Source organism: Mastomys coucha, unplaced genomic scaffold (genome assembly GCF_008632895.1).
Source record: "Mastomys coucha isolate ucsf_1 unplaced genomic scaffold, UCSF_Mcou_1 pScaffold1, whole genome shotgun sequence".
NCBI lineage: Eukaryota > Metazoa > Chordata > Mammalia > Rodentia > Muridae > Mastomys > Mastomys coucha.
Genome location: NW_022196891.1, coordinates 14,732,072 through 14,752,818, shown reverse-complemented (window position 1 = coordinate 14,752,818; position 20,747 = coordinate 14,732,072). Strand labels below are relative to the sequence as shown.

The 20,747-nt window shown below is 46.5% G+C and overlaps 1 long non-coding RNA gene across 1 annotated transcript in view; it reads right to left on the bottom strand.

Annotated features, from left to right (window-relative positions):
- Nucleotides 1-10,347: 10,347 nt before the first annotated feature.
- The window catches only part of LOC116069936, a 22,831-nt gene continuing 12,431 nt past the window's right edge, over nt 10,348-20,747 (bottom strand). The window contains exon 2 of the long non-coding RNA XR_004110220.1: nt 10,348-10,743. This is a non-coding gene — a long non-coding RNA (uncharacterized LOC116069936). The remainder of the gene's footprint in view (nt 10,744-20,747) is intronic.

Sequence of the window (20,747 nt, the reverse complement as noted above, 5' to 3'; positions counted from 1 at the left end):
AAAAAAAAAAAAAAAAAAGAGTGAAAGAAAAAGAAAAGAAAGATTGAGCAGTACTTTGAGAAATGAACGAGAAGCCTGGCATAGTGGTGTACATGTTAAATCTCAGCACTTGGAAGGCTGACCATTGTGAATTCAAGGCTGACCTGGTCTACATAGTGAGTTCCAGGCCAGCCAGGACCTCCCAGTGAGACACTGTCTAAATGTTTTTAAGTGATTCCTAGATTTGTATTTAACATTTTAAAAAATCATTTATTTATTTATTTATTTATTCTAAACTCCAGATTTTATTCCTCTCTCGATCCACCCTCTGACTGTTCCACATCCCATACCTCCTCCCCGCACCCCTGTCTCCACGAGGATGTCCATACCCCCACCACCTATTTAATATATATATTTTTTAACCTGGTGTGTATTGACAGTTCATTACTGCTGGGAGTTGAACCCAGAGCCTCACGTGCTAAGCATAGGTGTGCTGCAGAGTTAGCACTCCTCATCCTTGATCTTAATTCATTTCTATTTTCTTATTTGTGAATGGAAATCTTTTGCCTTCTCTGCTTTCAATAGCAAAAGTCCTTTTTATTCTCTTTGGATACTCAACTTTCTGTTTGTGCCACCTTTGCTAGATTTGTTGCTTTCTCTAATTTTTAAGTAAGTCCCGATGCAGACAGCATGGAGGATATAGAACTTGAAAAGGCGGCCCTCTGTAGCCAGGCAGGAACCCCAGTGGAGCCATAGGGACACCAACCCACCCACAAAACGTTTGACCCCCAAATCTATCCTGTCTACAAGAAATCCAGGGATTGAGGATGGAGCAGAGACTGAGGGAATGGTCAAGCAATAACTGGCCCAACTAGAGATCCATTTCCTGGACATATCACCAATCTTTGACACTATTAATAATACTCTGTTATGCTGGCAGACAGGAGCCTAGCATAACTGTCCTCTGAGAGGCTCCATGCAGCAGCTGACTCAGATTAATACAGACACTCACAGCCAAACAGTGGATGGAGTTTGGGGCCTCTTATGGAAGAGTTGGGAGAAGGATTGAGCACCTCAATGGGATAAGAACTCCACAGGGAGACCAACAGAGTCAACTAACCTGGACAGTTTGGAGCTATCAGAGAATGAGCCAAGCTGTACCTAGGCCTTCCCACACATATGTAGCAAATATACAGTTTGATCTACATGTGGGTAACCCAACAACTGGAGCAGGGGCTATCCCAAAAGCTATTGCCTGTCTGTGGGATATGTTCTTCTAGCTGGGCTGCCTTGTCCGGCCTCGGTAGGAGAGGATGCACCTAGCTCCGAAGAGATGTGCCAGGGTTGGGGGGAGAGCCAGAGGGTGCCTCCACCCTTTCAGAGAAGGGAAGAGGCAGGGGGAATTATGGGAGGGGTGACCAGGAGTGAGGACAACAATTGGGTTGTAAAGTGAATAATGTTTTTTAAAAAGTGAAGAGAGGGCAGGGTGCAGACAGCCTAGTGGCCATGCATTGTACTAGAAGCAGCATAATGAGCCTTTTGGAGTTGAGAGCTTCTCCTAAAAACCTAGGCATGAGTTTATTAAGAGAGAACTTAAATAAAGGATGAGAAAGATTGCTACCATGGACAAACATGATAGAACAACAGGAAAGATGGACTACAGAGAAAATCCCTCAGTGGGAATATTTGACTTTTTTTTTTTTTTTTTTTTTTTTTTTTTTGAGACAGGGTTTCTCTGTATAGCCCTGGCTGTCCTGGAACTCACTCTGTAGACCAGGCTGGTCTCAAACTCAGAAATCTGCCTGCCTCTCTCTGCCCTCCACCAAAGTGCTGGGATTAAAGTATGTAGTCTAATACACTTCCATTGTGACCCTTTCATGAAATGTTCTTTGGTCATATTCATCTCCCAGTACTCTTCCTTTCCCTCCCACTCCCTTGATTCCTATCTTCTTTCTCAGTTAGTTCCCCTACTCTCATGTCTGTGGGTTTGTGTGATTGTATAGGGAGCTCCATGGGTTTCACTAGGGTTTATTTACAGGAATATGGGTGAGGAGTTCATTTTAGAAACCTAGACACCTTCCCAATGTCTACACCCCTAAAAGAAAGGTCTCTCCTTCCTTCAGTACCTGCCTATACTTCTTCAGGGATGGGTGAGACCTCATAAACCCCTCACCTAAAAACTTTTACTACAGAATTTTTACTGTATAACCAACAGGCAAATAATAAGGTAAGCTACAAAGATAACATTGGTCTATATCCAAATCCTCAGCCAGGACTTCCGCCTGATAGCAGTGAGGTCATCTTCTCACATCGCCCTCATGTAGGAAAGATAAAAAGCATCCCAAACAGAGATCACCAGGGTTTGCCAAACCAGTTCGATGGAAATTATAGGTAAAGAAACCCCGTGATCACCAGTGTCTGTCCAACCAGTTTGACAGAACTATAGGTAAAGGAACCAAAACCCTTTTTTTTTTTTTTTTTTTTTTTTTTTTTTTTTTTTTTTTTTTTTTTTTTTTTTTAATTTTCAAGACAGGGTTTCTCTGTGTAGCCCTGGCTGTCCTGGAACTCACTCTGTAGACCAGGCTGGTCTCAAACTCAGAAATCCCCCTGCCTCTGCTCTTCCCCCAAGTGCTGGGATTAAAGGCGTGTGCCACCACCACCACCACCCGGCCAAAAAACATTTTTGACAGAATCTAAAATTCTATGATAAACTAAGGTATATGGAAAAAAATGAGTGCATGATATTTAGTTTCTGTGCTGCCTGGCTTTATTTCGGCTTAACACAGTGTGGTGGTTTGAATGTGCATGGCTTATGGGAAGTACTACTATTAGGGTGTGTGGCCTTTTTGGAGGATACATGTCACCGCAGGGGAAGGTGTTGAGTTCCTATGCTCAAGCTCCCCCCGATCCCAGTGCAGAAGAGACCCTTCTGCTAGCTGCTTGCAGAATATACCCTCCTCCTGGCTGCCTTCCGATCAAGATGTAGAACTCTTGGCTCTTCTAATACTATGCCTGCCTGGATGGTGCCATGCTTCCACAGTGATGATAATGGACTGAACCTCTGAAACTGTAAGCCAACCTCAATGAAATGTTATCATTTATAAGAGTTACCTTGGTCATGGTGTCTCTCCACAGCAATAAAACTCCAACTAGACACACAACTATAGACATTTTGGAAGAGTGAACCTCAACTGTGAAAAGTGCCCTCATAGGCTCAAGTTGGCCTATGAGCAAGCTTGTCATGCATTTCTTTTTTTGTTTGTTTGTTTGCTTGCTTGTTTGTTTTTTCGAGACAGGGTTTCTCTGTGTAGCCCTGGCTGTCCTGGAACTCACTCTGTAGACCAGGCTAGCCTCGAACTCAGAAATCCACCTGCCTCTGCCTCCCAAGTGCTGGGATTAAAGGTGTACGCCACCACCGCCCAGACTGTCAAGTGTTTCTTGATTGATGATTGATATGGGAACACCCAGCTCACTGTAGGTGGTGGTGTCCCTGGGCAGGTGGTCCTGGGTACAATAAGCAAACCATGAGGACAAGCCAGCGAGCAGCACTCCTCCATGACCTCTGCATCCATTCCTGCCTCTGCATCAGTTCTTGCCTCTGCATCTGCTCCTGCCTCTGCATCCGTTCCTGCCTCTGCATCCATTCCTGCCTCTTCATCAGTTCCCGACCTGCTTGAGTTCCTTTCCTGACCTCACTCAGTGATGAATTGTTACCCAGAAGTGTTTGCTTCTCATCACAGTGTTTCATCACTGTAATAGAAACCCTGACTGAGGCAGGTTCCCATACTGATTTCACTGTGAGATGTTTAAAGGCCAGAACAGCTCAGAGATGTACATGATCCTGGCTAATAATGGACTGAAAACTAGCACTGACTACTCAGGCTGTGTGCTGATAGTCTTAGGACTGGCTACAAGTTAAGTTGACAACTCACTCTTTAAACTTATATCTCCAAAACTACCTTATATCTTTGTGATATCCTTTTCTCAGCCAATTGGACATACCGGGATATGTATTGTACTATGTGTGTCGTGTCCATATATGGAAGTGTGTGTGCACATATATGGAGACCAGAAGTCAACATTAAGTGTCTTTTTCAGTCTCCATCTTATTTTTTGAGACAGGGTCTCTCAGTGAACTGGGAGCTTGTACTTTTGACTAGACTAGCCAGTAAGTCCCCAGGATCTGTCTCTGCCCTCCTACCCCAGATCTGGGGTCACAGACACATGTTCCCATGGGTTCTGGGGAGTTACAAACATGGATTTCATGCTTGTGCAAGCACTTTACCCATTGAGCCAACTCTTCTGCCCCTACATTTCACCTGTAATAGGATCAAAGCAACCAATACTTAAAAACACATTTACTGCCGGGAGGTGGTGGCGCACGCCTTTAATCCCAGCACTTGGGAGGCAGAGGCAGGCGGATTTCTGAGTTCGAGGGCCAGCCTGGTCTACAGAGTGAGTTCCAGGACAGCCAGGGCGACTCAGAGAAACCCTGTTTCGAAAAACCAAAAAAGAAGAAGAAGAAGAAGAAGAAGAAGAAGAAGAAGAAGAAGAAGAAGAAGAAGAAGAAGAAGTTGGCCTGAAGCCGCCTGGCCCAACCGAGCCCCACATTCTCCTTCCAATGTCTATTTGGATCTGCATCTCCTCAGTAATAAGACAGGCCTGGGGGACAGAAGTTGGTAGCTGCTCTGTGAGTTCTGCTTAATTTCTATAACTGGGAGATGGGAACCCATGAATTAGAATTGATAACAGAAGTCAAGGTGCCATTGGGGGACTCTCAAAACACTACAGTAATGACTGGGATGGGGTATGATGCTGATTTCTAGAATGCTAGAATTATACTCTGTGTGTGTGTGTGTGTGTGTGTGTGTGTGTGTGTACACTTGGAGGCAAGAATAGGACATCAAGTCATTTTCCACTTATATTCTTCTCTCCCTCTTTTTCACAGAGGTTTGAGACAGAGTCTCACCATGTAGCCTGGTGGCTATCCTGGAACTCTCTACATAGACCAAGCCCCCACCTTGAATTATAGAAATCCACTTGCCTTGCCCCCACCCCAACACCCAGTGGAGGGATTAAAGGTGTGCATCACCACACCTAAATCCGCTTATTTCTTGGAAAGGGCTTGCCCACTGAACACGGAGCTCCATTTTCTTCTGGCTACACTAGCTGGCCAACAAGCCCCAGCCATATACCTCCCCTGCTTCCCATGCTGACGTCACAGGCTGGAATGGCCACATCTGGTACTTAAGTGCTGGGGATTCAAACTTAGGTCCTTCTGCTTGCAACAGTATATGCCCTTCCCCTCTGAAGCACCTCCCCAAACCTTCCCCCGCTGAACGAAGAAATCATTAAGTTCCCAAAACAAAGATGGCTTGGCACTGGGTGCTGCAGATAGATTTGTGTCCCCAAGAAAAGATACATCAGAAGTCCTAACACCCAGGATCTGGGGATGTGACCTTATTTAGGAATAGGACTTTGTAACAGTTGAGTTGAAGTCATCCCGGACTCCTGCATGCTGTCATCCAATGACTCACATAGTTTAATTTGGACCCAGACAATATGATCCAGCAGTCAAGTCCCAGACTGGCATTATGCTGACAGAAGCCAGGTTGAGACACTGGAGCTCTTACCCTAAAGTCTTCAGCGAGGGCGGGGCCCTGGTGACACCTTCGTCTCCATCCTTGGTCTAGGGCGGTGAGAGAGCAGAGCCTGTGGATTTAAGACACCCAATTTGTCACTGTGGGGACCTTCCTGGGAAAACAGCACAGAGGTGTCTGCTTGCAAAAGAGGAGGGGCGAGTCAGGCTTAGTCAGGATTACCTCAGAGGGTGTGGGCTTGTGGTTGTTTTTTCGGGTTGGCTTTTGTGTGTGTATTATTTCCTTAAAGAACGCATCTTAAACTCGATGCCGTAGCCTATGCCTGGAGTCCACTGCACAGTAAGGTAGTCACAGGAGAATCGGGAGGTCAAGATCAGCCTCAGCTAGCTAGTGAGCTTGAGGCCTGGGGTATATGAGATCCACCCTCAAGTAGAAAAATAATAAAACAAAAAAGCTACCCCCATGTCTCTGTCTGTCTGTCTGTCTCTGTCTCTGTGTCTCTGTCTGTCTGTCTGTCTGTCTGTCTGTCTGTCTGTCTCTCTCTCTCTCTCTCTCTCTCTCTCTCTCTCTCTCTTTCTCTCTCTCTCTGAGACAGGGTCTATAGCCCATACTGTCTTCAAACTTGCTCTCTAGTGGAGGATGTTGAGCTTTTGATCTTCGTCTACCTCTTGAGCGCCCCAGCAGCTGGGCTTTTTCATAGTGTTAGGGGTGGGTCTCAGAGCTCCATGCATGCTAGGTGAGCACTGTGTCAACTGAGCTTCCTCTCCAGCCCTTCTTGTTGTTGTTTTATTTTTGAGACAGTATCTCACAGAACTCACTGTGTAGCCCAAGCTAGACTCAGACACTGTGTGACCCGCCTTCCTTGTCACCCCAAGTACTGGAGTCACAGGCAGGAACCACAGCATTCAGCTAACTTATTAGTTATCTTCAAATTCTTGTTTGATGCTTCTCAAATTACAGTAGTCAGATATTCTCATTCAATATTGGGCTGGTGAGATGACTCAGCAGTTAATAGCACTGCCTGCTCTTCCAGAGGTCCTGAGTTCAATTCCCAGCAACCACATGGTGGGATCTGATGCCCTCTTCTGGCCTGCAGTCATACATGCAGATAGAGCGCTCATACATTAAAAAAAGAAATTTGTTTGTTTGTTTTTTGTTTTTTTGTTTTTTGTTTTTTCGAGACAGGGTTTCTCTGTGTAGCCCTGGCTGTCCTGAAACTCACTCTGTAGGCCAGGCTGGCCTCGAACTCAGAAATCTGCCTGCCTCTGCCTCCCAAGTGCTGGGATTAAAGGCGTGTGCCACCACTGCCCGGCAGAAATAAAATCTTTTAAAAACCTAAAAAAAAAAAAGAAAAAAGAAAAAAGAAAATATTCAACATACAAATTTGAATTTCGGAGAACTTTTAGTATAAGCATCTGTACTAGTCAGGGTTCTCTAGATTAGCATAACTTATGGAATGTCTCTGTATATTAAGGAACTTCATTGAAAATGACTGACAGTCTACAGTCCACATAACCCAGCAATGGGCAGCTGTGAATGGGAAGTCCAAGAGTCTAGTAGTTGCTCCGTCCCACGAGGCTGGGTGTCTCAGCCGGTCTTCCATATAAGCTGGAGTCCTGAAGAGGTAGGTTCCAACTGATGTGCTGACAAGTAAGTGCAAGCAGGCGAAGAAGAGTGAACCTTCCTTCTTTCATCATCCTTATGTAGGTCTCCAGCAGAAGCTATGGCCCAGATTAAAGGTGTGTACTACTATGCCTGGACTTGGAACTTGCTCTGTCCCAGGCTGGCCTTGAACTCAAAGATCCGCTTGCCTCTGTCTTCTGGGATTAAAGCCACATACCGCCTTGCCTGGGCCTAAACTTTTCATGGCCACTATTCCTCTAGGTCTAAATCAAAAGCCTGTGTCTTCCAGCCTCAAGGTCTGGATCAGGGGTGTGCCCTCCATTTCTGGATTGTAGTCATTCCAGATGTAGTCAACTTGACAACCTGGAAGAGTCCTCACCGCATCTTAGGTGTTATTTAAGACGTACGCTAAGGAGTGTGTGCAAGTAGGGGTGAGGACCACCTGGGAGAGGTGGCACCTTCCTTACACATCTGATGGTATTCAGTTCCTCAGGCTCCAGGCTTGGCAGCAAGGGCCTCTCCCCTCTGAGTAATCCAGCCAGCCCTATCCACATTATTTTTGAAGCCATGAATGCTGGGATTCTAGGAGTATCTTGAATGGGATCTGAGGAACAGATTAAAGTCCTGATGCTTGCACCTTACCACTTGGCTCATCTCTCCAGTAATAAATATACATCTAAAATTCTAAACTGTCTGTCCTGTATATATCTGCTCTGGCATGCCCTTCTACTGGTTGGTACCATGGCCTTCCCTCTCCCTTCCTGTAGGCCTCTGCCCAGCTCACAGAAGCCTTTCCTAACCATCCTATTTCCCCCCAAATTTGTTCTTGCCCTTTTCCAACTCACAACACAATTCCTCATTTATTTTGGGCATCCATCTCCAGTGTAGGACGTAATCTCACAAAGCCAGAGATTTGACTATGGTGTTGGTCACTAACGTGAAAATGTCTACAATAGTACCGGCATGGATCAGGTGCTCTATAAAAACAAGTGAAATGGACAGGTGCGTCAGTGAGTACGTGAAGTTGTGCTGCTTTATCCAGGGCCTTAGAAAGGGTTCGAACCTAGCTGCTCCTGGTAGGCAGACAGGAAAAGCAAGCCACAGACCTCTGTGGAGCCGGAACAACCAGTCATTCCCATTTGTTCATACGGCACACTCCCTTCTGGCCATGACCGGTTTGCCAACCAGGTTACTGGGTAAACAGTTCACCAAGGTTCCCAGAACCAGGGGTTCACAGTCATTCACCTACAATAGAGAACTGGGGATGTGACTCAGTTGACAGAATACTTGCCTCATATTCATAACGATCTGGGTTCCATCCCCAGCATCACATCAACCAGGCATGGAGATCAGTGAAACAGATGGCTCAGCCAGTAAATGTGCTTGCCTCTAGGACTGATAGCTTGAGTTCCATTTCTGGAACACACGTGAAGAAAGAAAATCCCAGCAGGTTGACCTCTGACCTCTGTGCAAATCAGTTAATAAATGTAATAATTAAAAAAAATCATGGTAGTACACACTTGTAATGTCAGGTGTAGTAGAGGCAGAAAGATTAGAAGTTAAGGTCATCTTTACCTATACATGGAGTTCAAAGCCAGCTTGGCCTACATGAGACTTAGTTTTGTTTGTTTTAAATAAAGCCAGGTATGGTGTTAGAGGCAGGTAGCTCTCTGAGCTTGAAGACAGCCTTGTAGGATAAAACATCCCAGCTAACTTCTCAGTTTTCACAACCCACTACTTCCTGAGTTTGGAAAGCTACCAGTCTCTGAGCTTGCAACCTTAGGACTTGAAATCCCACCATCTCTACCCTGGGAAGCTCCTTCTCCAGGAAACTGTATATAAGCCTGCCTCCTGTTCAGCTTCCTTCTCCAGGAAACCGTCTATAAGCCTGCCTCCTGTTCAGCTCTTTGCTGCTTCTCACTGGAGCAGAGGCAGCCACCCTGTTGTGTCTTTCCCAATAAATCGCTTGTGTGAGGTTTGTTGTGTGGTGTGACTTTGTGGTGTTCCTTGACTCCTGACTGCCAGGATACCCTTGAAGCTGTTAACTAACACGTACAGGCCTAGTCTATTACAGAGTGAGTTTCAGGACAGCCAGAGCTACACAGAGAAACTGTTTCAAAACCAAATGCAACCAGAAAAGCAGAGCTAGACTCGATGGCTCAGCTGTTATGAGCATGTATTATTCTTTCAGAGGATCGGAGTTCCATCTAAGGACTGTCTTCAGGTGGCTCAAAACTGCCTGTTCTAGACAGGAAACCTAACACTTCTAGCCTCCTTGGGAACTCACACTCACGTGTGAATAGCCACATACAGATGCACATCTACCTATACTTGATTAAAAATAAAATAAATCTGAGCCTAGAGAAATGGCATGGCAGGTAAGAGAATGCTTGCTATTCTTGCAGAGGACCTACCTGATTTGGTTCCCAGCAACCACATTAGGTGGAGTCACTTCCTATGACTCTAGCTCAGGAGTTATAATCTTTTCTTCTGGTCTCTGAGGACACTATACTCAAATTTATAAACCCAAGGGAGGGATGAAGGTATGGCTCATTGGTTAAGAGCGTGTTCTGCTCTTCCAGAGGACCTGGATTTGGCTCCCACATGGCAGCTCACAACTGTTTGTAACTCCAGTCCTAGGGGAACTAATGTCTACTTCTGGCCCCTGGGAGCACCAGGTATGCACATGGTACACATACATACATCACTCAAACACATAAAATAAAAATAAACAAATTTTTAGAGAAAGTTAAGGATGGAGGATTGGAGGGATAAAGAGGAGGGGAAAGGAGAACTGATGAGAGACAGGAAGAGAGCAGCTGATGGGCCGACGGGCACTGTGTGATCTAAGATACGCCTGGGATTCAAAACTTCAGCGCCGCCGGGCGGTGGTGGCGCAGGCCTTTAATCCCAGCACTTGGGAGGCAGAGGCAGGCGGATTTCAGAGTTTGAGGCCAGCCTGATCTACAGAGTGAGTTCCAGGACAGCCAGGGCTACTCAGAGAAACCCTGTCTCGGAAAAAAAACCAAAAAAAAAAAAAAAAAAAAAACTTCAGCGCCCTCTTTGTTGTGTGACAGAAACTTTTCCTGAGGAGATGCAGCACAAACCAGCGGACTCACCCCAAATAGGGAGCCCATGACAGAGGTTGTTGAAGCAATGGGTTTTATTGCAGGCGTGTGCCTGAGGGGTTATTTACGCCAGCGGAAATGACGCAAAGACAGCTGCATCACCACAGCCCATCCTACTGGTGACAGTTCACAAAGCTGGGAAACCTGGAGCCCACTGTACAGCCTGCAGGCAGCTCAAGAGACGAGAAAGTGTCCTATCCAAGTGGCTCTGGTCTAAACCTCTTCCAGGCAGCTGGTCTCAAGAGATTTTTTTTTAGCTTTTCTCCCCCGGGAGACTTCTTTGCAGCTCAGCTTCACTTTGTCAGAGAATGACTCTCCGCTTTTGCTGTATACTCTGGCACGGAGAGGCCAGGAGAGTCTGATCAGTTTCAGGGACCTCCTCGGCGTTGTTTACCTTCCTGCTTAAGGATCATCTGTGAAGGAAGGAATGTTTCAGTATCAAAGGAAACTGTTAATACAACATTCTTACCCCACAAGAATGTATAATGTCTGTACTCCCCAGGACCTGGCTGCCTGGACCTCAATCTGTTTTAATTCTCAATCTCCTCCTTTTCCTAGCTAGGACCTCACATCAATGGGATGTGTCTTTAGGAAAATATGTTGTCCAGGTGGGGTGGGGTGGGTGGGGCGGGGTGGGGCAGGGTGGGTGGGGCCAGAGCAGGATCTTCAGGAGCGTCTTTCCTTCCAGGTCGGCTCTGGGGCTAGAACTCAGGCTGTCAGCCTTGCACCAAGTGCTCTTCCTGATGATCTGTCATTTCAGCTCTCACAGACAGTGCAGCACAGGGAAGGGGCTGTGGGGTAGGGTTGGGAGGGAACTATTGCCTTGTCTGTATGGATTGATGTTGCCGTAGGTGCTACAGTAGAGAGAGAAGCTCACCAAGATGCTAACCCCTCGTTTTCTAAAGGAGCAGAGGGGTTTATCCTTTTTGGAAAAGGCTAATGTCAGGTTAGCTCAGTTGGTAGAGCATGAGACTCTCAATCTCAGGGTTGTAGGTTTGAACCTTACATTAGGTGACATTTATTGATTGATGTTGATTGTAGGTGCCACTGTAGAGAGAGAGAAGCTCACCAAGATGCTAAGCTCTCATTTTCCAAAGGAGCAGAGGGGTTCAGCCTTCTTGGAAAAGACTGACACCCAGCTAGCTCACTGCAGTTGCTTTATTCAAACATTATACAAGGTTAATTGGAGCTGGGAAAGGTTCCAGCTGCCAAAGTTATCTTGCCCTTGCTGCCCATGAAAGCAGACAACCCACACAATCTTAGTCCCTTTGACCATGGCTAGCCATAGTCAAAAATAAGAACTCCAGGTTTGCCAGGAGTGGCTTAGGACCAAGGCTGGTGCAGCTCCAAGCTCTCCCATAGCACCAACTGCAGATTCTCCAGAGATGCATTTCTTCAAGGTTCAAACACTCTCAAAACAATTTCTCAGCCTCTACAAGTTTCCAAACACAGCAAAGGCCTTGTTGAAACATTTCCCTTAAAGCAGACAAAAAGGCTTTACTATACAAACCACTAAATGTTTGATTTTCCTTCTTTCTTTCTTTCTTTCTCTCTCTCTTTCTGCACATTCTTTCTTCCCTGTCTCTCTCTCCTTTCTTTCTTTCTCTCTTTCTTTCTTCCTATCCTTTCTTTCTTTCTCTTTCTCTCTTTCTCTCTCTCCTTTCTTTCTTTCTTTCTTTCTTTCTTTCTTTCTTTCTTTCTTTCTTTCTTTCCCCTCCTTTTTTCACCCAATGCTAGAGATGAAACAAGAGCTGAACGACAGGCAAGGGCTATGTCATCCTGGAACTCATTATATCTCCTTCCCTTTCATTTTAGTTTCTCAGTTTATTACGTGTGTGTGTGTGTGTGTGTGTGTGTGTATGTGTGTGTGTGTGTGTGTGTTTAAGACAGAGTTTCAATACACAGCTCAGGCTGGCTTGGAATTTGGCAAATCCTCCTTACTCAGTTCCCTCAGTCCTGGAATGACAGATGTGTGTCAACATACCTGGCCCTCCTCCTATTTCTAAGCAAGATCTCCAAACCAAACCAACCACACTATTGACTAGCAAAGTGTAACTGGCTTGTTTTCGTTTTTCCAGTTATTAATATAATCTGGGCTAGCAGAGAATTTGAATACTACACGAATGTAGAAAGGAGTGAAGTACCCTCTGTCCCACTGTGCAAGGATGGCTGGCATTACCATGCAGCTTGGCCCTGTGGTGGCTAGAGTTGTGCTGATGGCTAACTTGATGCTTGGAAGTTAAGATTTCTACCCTTAAAAGAATTATAAAACAAAATTGGACTTCCAAGTGTTAAGAGACATTAAGGGTTGATTTTGTTTTTAAAGATTCTATTTATTTTATGTATATGAGTATACTGTAGCTATCTTCAGACACACCAGAAGAGGGCATCAGATCCCATGAAAGATGGTTGTGGGCCACTGTGTGGTTGCTGGGAATTGAACTCAGGACCTCAGGAAGAAGAGTCAGTGCTCTTAACCACTGAGTCATCTCTCCAGCCCAAGGGTTGATTTTTTTTTTTTTTTAAATTGCCTGATCTTGTACAATTTTAACAAAACTGTTATTTATGCAAGGTCATGAGGTCAACCACTGTTTCTGCCTCTATAAACAAATGGCTTTGTAGGAGATGACCTATTGCTTATAGAAGAGAATATAATGTTGTGTTCTTTGCCTTCATAAACCCCTGACTGAGGTGGCTGGGCCTCACATTTGGGAATCCCAAGTCCTTGGTATAGACCTGGCCTCATGAACAAAAGCCTCTTCTTTGTTAAAATCTAGCTATGGTCAGATCAGGGAATCTCTGACCAGTCTTAGACCTATGACAGGTCCTGCCTCCTCTGCAATGCCAGGCCTATGACAGGTCCTGTCTCCTCTGCAATGCCAGGCCTATGACAGGTCCTGCCTCCTCTGAAATGCCAGGCTTTTGTCTTTGTGCAGCCCTCACCAAGCGCAATGATGAATACTGATTAAACAATTTACACTTATTTCAGTAACAGTTATTTAACCATGTATTATAACAAACTTTTCACAAACTACTATCCTCCTATAATTAGGTTTTGGATTGTTACTAAGAGTAAGATTCTATCTCCAGCCGGGCGGTGATAGAATCTTTAATCCCAGCATTTGGGAGGCAGAGACAGGTGAATTTCTGAGTTTGAGGCCAGCCTGGTCTACAAAGTGAGCTCCAGGACAACCAGGGCTACACAGAGAAACCCTGTCTCAAAAAAACAAACAAACAAACAAAAAGATTCTATCTCCAATCAATCAATCAATAAATAAATGTAGGTCTGATATACTATGTTTCCACTGGTAAAATGAGCCAGTCTAAACCAGATTAGATTATATTAAATATAGTTTTAATGGAAAGCTGCTCTCATACAAGCGAGTTCACTGGCCACAAGGAAGGAGGCCTGGGAAGCTGCCATGGGAAGAGAGAGAAAGAAAGAGTACACATGCAGAGAGAGAAGGAGATGGGGGGTCGGGCAGCAAAATGTCTGGATTATGTAGGGAAGAGTTTCTGGGGGAAGGGCACATTAGGAAATTCTGGGGTAGGTGGCCTCTATGTTAATCTGTTGGATCCATCTTTACTGTCGATCCACTACTGAGGTATGGAAGCTGGAAACTTTCTGGGGGAGGTCTGGAAACTGTTGCTGAGGAAGTCCGGAAACTGCTGCTGTCCCACTGTCCTTGCCTCAGGCCAGGTGGCAGGGCAGCTTCTAAGGCCTGGATGTCCCAGGAATTGCCCAGTTCTGGGAAGAAGATTTACGCCTAGTCTTATGAACCACCAGTTTGAAGCCTGTCATGGAGTCAGCCTAGCCCTCTCAGGCCTGCAAGCTCACTTGGTTGTCTCTCTATGTAATGGGAGACCCCAGCACGCTGGACTTCTGCAGAATGGAACACTCTACACATTTATATACTACTTGAGTGCGGAGTATCATTCTTGGGTGAATCATGGATCCTTACATGATCCGGAGATCGTCTGATATTCGCTGGAGACCCTCTGACCTAAATAGTAAAGCAGTTTTCCAGTTGGTAAGTCTGAGCGCCCTGTTGTCTTTTGTCTTGTCCATCTCTGTGTTTCTGTTTCAGATTTCATTCTGTTTTGGATTCAATCTGGAGGCTTAGAGGGTCAAAGTGGACGAGTATGTTGTCACCTGGCCAGGAGTAACAGAGAGCAATCCTGGCCTCCTACCAGAAGCTGGAGAACTTGCTAGTTCTCATCTGAATTCTCAACTGGCTGTGGGTCTGTGGGCCTCCATTGCACAGTCGCCTGAGACAGCCTTTCGGTTTGTTTTTGTTTTCCTGGGAGTGTCCTTCTGTATCTGTCTGTGTATATTCCGTTTGTGCTTTTTGTCCTCTCATACAAATTCTTCATTGATTCCTAGGATGGGGCAAGGCACAAAGCACCCCACTGGGCTTGGTCCTGAACTATTTTAAGGACGTTTGCCAAGTCATAGAAGTCCATCAACCCAAAGGCAAGTATGGGAATTTCTGGAATCTGGCAGTTTCTGTAGACTTAGGGTGCCAGGGTTCACTGAGATAGTCAAACCATGATATGAGGCCATCAGGAGCCAAGAAGACAAAACAGAATGGACCCCTGAGATGGACATGGTTTTTAAGACTCTAGGAAGAGCTTTATCGGAGGTTCCGGCCTTGGCCCTCCCAGACATTCACAAACCTTCCCACCTGTATGTGGATCAGAGAAAGGGGATAACAAAGCGGGTACTCACCCAAACTATGGGAACCACGGGGGGGGGGGAAAAAACCCTGTGACTTAGATATCTAAGTAGCTGGACATAGTGGCCTAAGGATGGCCATCCTGCCTCTTGATCATAGCTGCTACTGCCTTGCTAGTCAAGGATGCTGACAAAATAACCATGGGGCAGGAACTTCTTATCACCACCCCCTCCCCATTCTACCCAGGGGCTCTCAAGCACCCACCCAGCTGGTGGCTGTCCAATGCCAGTCTGACGTACCTTCAGGCTCCCTCACTTAAGCCATCTGCCCTAAACCCAACCACCCTGTTACCTGACCCATCCCCAGATGTGCAGCATGGTTGCTCTACAGTGTGGGGCACATCCAGAACATCAGGCTGGACTTGGCTGACCTACCCTGGTCAGGATCTGCTCCACGGATGGGAGCAGCTTCATCCAGAATGGAATCAGGTACGCAGCGGCGGCGATAACGGACTTGGACTCTGTTATTTGGGCAACTGCTTGACCGCCGGGAACTTCGGCCCAGAAAGCCGAACTGAAGATTCTGTCTAGCCCAGGCTTTAAATCTGTCAAAAGGAGCCATAGCTAACATTTACACCGGCTGCAGATGGGATTATTGACTGCTGGAGGAAAAACCATCACAAATAAGGAAGGAATACTCGTTTCATTGGAGTCATTATGGCTTCCTCTCAAAGTGCCCATAATTCATTGACCTGGGCATCAGAAAGGAACATCAGAAATAACCTGAGGGAACAAGCTAGCTGATAAGGCTGAAAGGGAGGCCGCCCAGGCTTCCACTGCCAGCATCCTGGTAGCTTTGCTCCCCTCTGAGCTCCCAGCCATCTCTGAGTATACTGCTGAAGACCAACAAGATCAGGCACAATGCCAAGGAGTTTACAGAAGAGACGGAGGGTTGCTGACCTCTGAGGGCTGCACCATCCTACCTAAGGAGTTTGCTAAGCCACTCATCCATCCAATTCATCAAGCTTCAAGCCTGGATCACCGAAAACTGAAGGAACTTCTATGAGGGGCAAGGTACAGAGTATTTGACTTAGGACACTTGGTTGATCAGGTAATCTCAGGCTGCGCCACCTGCCAGGCTGTGAACTCCTTATGTCTCAGTCAAGGAACCACTCCAGGAACCAGAATCTGGGGCCAATAGCCAGGGGCTAACTGGGAAATAAATTATACGGAAATAAAACCAGGAACAGAGGGATGTAAATATTTGCTAGTTTTTATAGATACCTTTTCAGGTTGGGTAGAGAACCCTTCAAAAAAGGAGACTGCCAATGGAGTGGCAAGGAAGCCTCTGGAAGACATCGTACCCAGGTATGGATCGCCCACTGTCTCAGTCAGGGCTTCTACTCCTGCGCAAACATCATGACCAAGAAGCAAGTTGGAAAGGAAAGGGTTTATTTGGCTTACACTTCCACATGGCTGTTGATCACCAGAGGAAGTCAGGACTGGAACTCAAGCAGGTCAGGAAGCAGGAGCTGACACAGAGGCCATGGAGGGATGTTCCTTACTGGCTTGCCTCCCCTGGCTTGCTCAGCCTGCTCTCTTATAGAACCCAAGACTTCCAGCTCAGGGATGGCACCACCCACAAGGGGCCCTACCCCCTTGATCACTAATTGAGAAAATGCCCCACAGCTGGACCTCATGGAGGCACTTCCCCAACTGAAGCTCCCTTCTCTGTGATAACTCCAGCCTGTGTCAAGTTGACACACAAAACCAGCCAGTGCACCTACCCGGCTTGGGTCTGACAATGAACCAGCACTCATTGCTCAGGTAACTCGATCTCTAGCACAGGTTCTGGGGACCAGTTGGAAATTACATTGTACATACAGACCTCAGAGTCCAGGGCAAATAGAGGGATGAATCGGAACCTGAAGGAAGCCTTGACTAAGTTAACCCCTGAAACTTGGGGTGACTGGGCATCTCTCCTACTTTATGCCTTACACAGGGCTAGGAACACCCCCTATACTTTAGGTCTCACCCCCATGTGAGATCCTATAGGGGAGGCCCCATCCCATGATGCCTAACCTCCAGTCTGACATCTTAGCTGAATATGACCAACGTAAGATTTTAAAATCATTGGAAGTCCTCCACAGGGTCCAGAAGCAACTCTGGCCTGCCGTCTGCCAGGTTCGTGAGTCTGCTCCTCCTCCTAGCCCCCATTGCTTGAACCAGGTGACAAGTCTGGATTAAGAGACAGCTACAAGACTCTGGGACCTCACCGGAAAGGACCTCACACTGTGATCCTGATCACACCTATGGCTGTTAAGGTAGACCGGGATCAGAAGTGGATACCCCACTCCCGTGTTAAGCCTGCCAGGAGAAAGATGATTCAGCAGATAAGGTCCCAGCGGAGGTGACTTCCAGGGGAACCACCACAAGAAGGATGGAAGGTGACCCCACCACACCCTGTCTATCTGATGAAACTGCATCTCTAGCACTCCCATCCTGCCTGCTTTCTGCTTATGCTTTGCTGCACTAGTCTCTGCCCGCTTACTATCTGGGTCTTCCTCCTCCACCACCCCACCCGGGGTGATGCAATAACCTTACCATTAAGTTCACAGTGGCTGGCAAGAAGGCCGATTGGACTGCAGGTTCTTAACTCCTCTTACCCTGGACTTAACACAGAACTGTTGATTACCAGACAGTCTGCATTGGAAATAAGGTACCCTCAGCCTGTTCCCACCTCTGCAACTGCACGGTAACCCCTGCTGTTGCAGGATACATGCTACCCCCAGAGAATGCTTGCAGGGCTTGGCCCTTGGGTCTTACTTCATGCATTTATGGCCTGGTTGTAAATATGACCGTGAAAGACCCCCAGAACTGGGGAGATCCTTACTCAAGTCTTGGGATGACACGACCACCCAAAAACTCACGAGAGACTGAACTTGCTGCAATCACATGAGGTTTATTGGGGATACTGGTACCAGGGTCGATCTCATGACCATGCTGGCCAGCAGAGTTCGACCCTGGGGTCAATCTGTGACCATGCTAGCCAGTGGAGTTCGACCCCGAACACAAGAAGTGAGGGGTATTTAAGGGAAAGACCACAAGCTGGGGGCGGAGAGAGGGTTACCAAGGAAACAGAACATAAAAACAGTGGAAAATTTCAGAGGACCCAACCCAAGGTATTCAGTTAGGGAGGGAAACATTCATTCTAGGAATGTAATCTTCATCTACCAGTTGACAGGGTGGAGAGTCTCATAAACCACTAGACCTTCATTCCTAGTTCCGCCCTCATTGTGGATCATTCCGGAGGGGCAGGTATCGGGAACCAGAGCCCTGAGGCTCTGAGTTAGCCAAGTTCCTGGAACTAGCTACTCCACCTTTTTGGTTTGTTACATTTCTACTAATACATTACTTTTCATTAACATGCTTTCTCCTAAATTTCTAAGTCTCCCATTCTTTCAACCGGAGATTTTTATGTCTTCAGCCAGCTAGCATCTCCAACCAGGTTAAAAGGGAGGACAGTTCCACTGTGGTACTAGGTTCTCTCCTTGACGTAGGGATGGCTGGAGCTGCTGGTGTAGGGGCCTCAGAAACACCTCAAGGATTGGAGATGGCCCATTACTGAAAGCAGGGAATAAGAAGGCTAGGCTGACTCCGTGACAGGCTTCAGATTGGCAGTTCAGGAGACTAGGCCTAAATCTCTCTTTCCAAGAACTGGACAAGTCCAGGCCAGTCCAGGCCTCAAAATCTACGCCACCACCTGGCCTGAGGCAAGGACAATGGGTCAGTAGCCCTTTCCAGACTTCTTCAGATACTTCCCCAGCAACGGTTTCCTGCCCCCACAACTTGGTAATGAGATACCCCTAGAGATGGAGCAAGATAAAGGCCACCTAGAGATGGAGCAAGATAAAGGAATCCCCTACTGTGTTTTAAATCAGGCCTGCAAGCTCACTTGGGTGTCTCTCTAGTCTGATAATGGGAGACCTCAGCATGCTGGACTTCTGCAGGATAAAATACTCTTTGAATTTACATATTCTTTGAGTCTTAGTCGGATCATGAATCCTTAATACCAGATCCAGGGGATTCAACACTGACTTCTGATCTCCGATGGTACATGCACACACAGAGTGAAATATAAATAAGAAAATCAATCTTTAAAAGGAAACTACGCTAAATAGAGCCTATGATATGACTCAGCAGGTAAAACGGGTCTCCTGACACACACAACAGACTGAGTTCACTCCCTAGGACCTGTGTGGTAGAAGGAGAAAACAAGCCTGCAAAATTATAGCCCTCTGACTTCCTCACCTAGGCTGTGACAGTCACCTACACTCACCCCCGCCCCACCCGCAAACAAATAAAAAATAATAATAAAGCATTTTAATTAAATAGACAGATGTGTAGATGGATAGATAGATGTAGATGATAGACAGGCAGGCGGATGATAGATGTTAGATAAATAGACAGAGACAACTAGACAGGTAGACAAATCACTCCCCCCACCCCAGACTGATAATTCCCCACTGAATTCCAAAAAGCCCTGCTGGGAAACAGGGTTCTAGCAGAGTCAGTTCTGACTACATTCTTTTTTGTTTGTTTGTTTGTTTGTTTTTTGAGACGGTTTCTCTGTGTTGCCTTGGCTGTCCTGAAACTCACCCCCAGGCTGGCCTCGAACTCAGAAATCTGCCTGCCTCTGCCTCTCAAGTGCTGAGATCAAAGGCGTGTACCACCGCCACCCGGCTCTGACTGTATTCTTCTGGGTCTCACACACTTGGGAGAACCATCCTTATCTTCCCTTCTCCCTGCGGTAGACAATGGTGGCTTTGAGTGGTAAATGACTTCCTGAGGACCTTCTCCAGGGAGAGCAGGCAGTCAATCCAGAGGGTGCGAGAATGGGTGGGGCAGTGGGGGGTGGGAGACAAGCAAACAAGTGAAAAGACCAAAGGCACCAACTACCCTTGCAAAGTCACATAGCATCTAAAGCTTCCAATGGGCAGAGGGCTTCACCAGGGTCCACCCGTCCCTGAGGCAGTTGATGGTTACTAAGAGAGGGAAATGTATTGTCTTTTTTTTTTTTTTTTTTTTGATTTTCGAGACAGGGTTTCTCTGTGTAGCCCTGGCTGTCCTGGAACTCACTCTGTAGACCAGGCTGGCCTCGAACTCAGAAATCCACCTGTCTCTGCCTCCCAAGTACTGGGATTAAAGGCGTGGGCCACCATTGCCCGGCTGGGAAATGTATTTATTGTCTTTAGTGGTGTAGCTGCTGGTAAGATGTCTCCAAGCTTCTGTGAGTAATATTTGGTTGGAGTCCCTGGCTTGCCATCCCCTTCCCAATGTGGTTTGGTAATTTTCATTTTCACCTCTCTCTATCTTTCTCTCTCTCCCCAACAACACCCTACCCCCTTGGAAAGCCTTGGAATAGGAAAGGTTGCCAAAAAGCCCAGTCTCTCATTCCTGACATTTCTGACAGCTGTCCCTGAAAGACTGGAGAATCTTAGAATGAGGGCATTTAATAGAAATGTATGTATAATGTGTAACCTTTACTTAAAGAAGGCATAGGAAGTCTCTGTGAGCCAGGAATGTGGACTGGTCAGTTCCAGGAACAGGATAGTGGTCAGCTATTAAGAAGATAACATTGCCCAGAATAAGGAACAGGACAACAGTCAGCCATTGAGAAGATAGCGTTGACCAAACCACATTCCTCTAGACAATGAGTGTGCAGGATGACTTCCTTGTGAC